Raw genomic sequence first — 3,649 nt, 5'->3', positions numbered from 1 at the left:
CAATGCTAAGAGTAAATGAAAAGAAAGATGTCTCAGGGTGGCAGATAATCATTCATTCAGTATGGTGGTCTAAATAAAAAAAAAAAAGCAAAATAAAAAAAAAACAGCTGTTGCACCTGTAGTTTGGCGTTTTCACTGTTTTTTTTTTTTTTCTGCGTTTTTGAGGCTGTTTCCTGAAGTTTTTAAATATGTTTAGTTAGTGTTTTCTTTCAAGCAGAAAATGCCTTTAGAATTGTTTGCATACTTCTTTTAACTTCTTTTAAACTGCTAATAATAAATAATAATTTTATTTATATAGCGCCAACATATTCCGCAGCATTTTACAGCCGCTTGGTGTTTTTGAAAACCTGAAGTGGTTAAAACTTGCTCAAAAGCCTAAACATATATTTTTACATAGAAATTAATAGGAAGCTTTTTCTGAGCTGAGGTCACTCAGTTCAGTGAGGTAGCCTGAGGTCAGGTTACCTGCAATCACAGGTGGAGGACCGTGGGAACTTCCAGCTATGACGGCAAATAACCTGAGTGACATCACGGCTCATCACTGGATTACTTCGGACCTGGATGTTTTGGGGTTAATAAAGGGGTGAAAGAGGGTGGGGTTTTTTGTATTTTATTTCAAATAAAGGATTTATTTAATAGCGGCTACAGGCTCCTATTTTTAGGCTGGGGTCCCAATAGCCATTGGTCTCCCCAGTCTGAGAATATCAGCCCCCAGCTGTTGGGCTTTATCATGGCTGAGTATCAAAATTGGGGGCCGCATGCCATTTTGTAGAATTATTTATTTAAATAATTTAAAAAAAAGACACATGCAATTACTCTAATTTTCATACACTGCCAAAATAAGCACACGGCTGGGGGCTGCAGCCTGTACCCGTATGCTTTATCTGTACTGGGTATACAGTAATAATATGGGGGACTCCAATTTTTTAATTTATTTATATTTACAGCAATAGAAATGCACATACACAAAGTGTCTCTCATTGAAAGCAGTCAGACATTCTGTCACACAGGCCAAGGGCGCTGCCTGATTGCAACCAAAGACTCGGAGACTTCCCATGGGCAGTGGAAGCAGTGCATATGCATGAAGATAATGAGCGACCACAGAAGTAGAGTGAGCGGCCCTGGAAGCAGTGTACAGCCTTGTAGAGTCCGGTAAGTATGAAGTGCTTTCTTCAATCTCCCTATCTCTTCTACCGCATTTTTTAAGCACATGATTTGGGCCCCGATAGACTTAAATAGGGACCGGCGTCTGGCCAGATATCCGGGATCAATACTTCGCCTTAACTGGGGTTTTAAAAAAAAGCAAAAAAAAAACCCCGGTTGGACCCGCCAATCCCGGGTATCTGCGGGTCCACCCATCACTATTAACTAATTATTTTACTGGTGTTATAGATAGGTATTACTAAACAATAATACTATTAGTGGTCAATAAGGCTAACTGATCCTCAAAGGAGAGTTGTCCACTAGCTATCAATGGAGATATAACAGTTAAGTTACACTGTTGTTCTGTACCAATGAAAGTAACCATAAGAATGCTGCCCTGAATACTCCCATAAGATAAGTGATTGATACCTTATGAATCTAAATTTATTGTCTGGACTATCTGTAAGGCCCGTTTCACACGTCAGTGAAAAACACTGACGTTCTTCACTGACGTGTAAAACACGCACATGTCCCTCCGTGTTCCGTGATTCACTGCACACGTGGGTTGTCCATGTGCAATCCGTGATCCGTGATTGCACATGGACATTACTCATCTGCCTTCATTACTGCTGTCCGTGGTGCTGAAGTCTCCTGCTCTGCAGCGTCCGCCCACCGCTCTCAGCACCTACTTCCTGGTCGGGTTTTCCTGCTCTCATGAATATACATGAGCCAGGCAGGAGCTGCCGAGAGCGGAGCAGGCACAGCGAATCGCAGGCAAGATAAGTTGAAAACGTTTAATATTTAATATGTCAGTGATTTTCTGGTACGTGTTTCACTGATCACACACGGATCACACCATAGTGTGGTCCGTGGGTCAGCAGTGATGCCAGGAAAAAACTGACTTGTCTCCGTGCAGAATCACGGCCATGGGTGTACGCTGCACGGAGACAAGTTCAGTGAAAAATCACTGATGTGTGAGCAGGCTCATTGATTATAATGGGTCTGCGTATGTCAGTGATTCTGGTACGTATAAAAAAAAAGCACAAACGTACCAGAATCACTGACGTGTACTGGTAATGAGTAGAGTTGAGCGCGGTTTGTGGTTCGAGGTTCTCCAGTTCGCGGCTTGAGTGATTTTGGGGGCTGTTCTAGATAGAACTAGAACTCGAGCTTTTTGCTAAAGCTCGATAGTTCTAGATACGTTCGAGAACGGTTCTAGCAGCAAAAAGACCAGCTAATTACTAGCTGGCTTTCCGCTGTAATAGTGTAAGTCACTCTGTGACTCACACTATGATGAAATTTCAGTGTATAGTGTGCGGGAACAGCGCATTCCGATCACTGCTGTATGGATAATGGCGATCGCCATTTTTTTTTTTTTCCTTGTCTTCCTTCCCTAAGCGCGCGCGTGTAGTGGGGCGGGCCAGCATGTCAGCCAATCCCAGACACACACACAGCTAAGTGGACTTTTAGCCAGAGAAGCAACGGCATGTGTGATAGGATGTCCATGTCACATGTCCCTGCATTATAAAACCGGACATTTTCCTCCAGCACGCCATTATCTGCCTTCTGCGTCCTTGGTGTCAGTCATCACTGGCGCAGCTCCTATCGCCGATACTGCTGTGTACGCTCCATACACAGCGCTGTACAGCATAGGGATAGCACTTTCTATCAGTCCTTTTAAGGGCTCATACCGGCAGGGTCAGAGCCATAGGTGACAGGTCCGTGAAAACAGAGTTTAACAGCTACACAAGATGACAGCGTCTGTGTAGCTAAGGTCAGGGATTTCCTCGCTGCATTTCCCCATTAGGAGGGATAGAAAGGCAAGCTTCCTTTCCTCTACCCAGAGACCCACAACCCTGCCACTGTACCCTCCTGCCCTTTGCACACTCAAACTCATTGTTACTAAGCCATTATACTAGCAAACACTGAGTGAACTTAGTGGCATCCTAAACGTGGCTGTTGGACTTCTGTATCGTCCCACTAGTGCAAAGATATTTGCAGCACGTCTGCCTGCATTGCACACTCAAACTCATTGTTACTAAGCCATTATACTAGCAAACACTGAGTGAACTTAGTGGCATCCTAAACGTGGCTGTTGGACTTCTGTATCGTCCCACTAGTGCAAAGATATTTGCAGCACGTCTGCCTGCATTGCACTCTCAAACTCATTGTTACTAAGCCATTATACTAGCAAACACTGAGTGAACTTAGTGGCATCCTAAACGTGGCTGTTGGACTTCTGTATCGTCCCACAAGTGCAAAGATATTTGCAGCACCTTTGCCTGCATTGCACACTCAAACTCATTGTTACTAAGCCATTATACTAGCAAACACTGAGTGAACTTAGTGGCATCATAAAAGTGGCTGTTGGACTTCTGTATCGTCCCACTAGTGCAAAGATATTTGCAGCACGTCTGCCTGCATTGCACACTCAAACTCATTGTTACTAAGCTATTATACTAGCAAACACTGCTGCCAGTTTAAGGGCCGTAGTTGCATTGTCAGG

Source organism: Anomaloglossus baeobatrachus, chromosome 6 (assembly GCF_048569485.1).
Source record: "Anomaloglossus baeobatrachus isolate aAnoBae1 chromosome 6, aAnoBae1.hap1, whole genome shotgun sequence".
NCBI lineage: Eukaryota > Metazoa > Chordata > Amphibia > Anura > Aromobatidae > Anomaloglossus > Anomaloglossus baeobatrachus.
Note: the sequence above shows the minus strand (reverse complement) of the source record.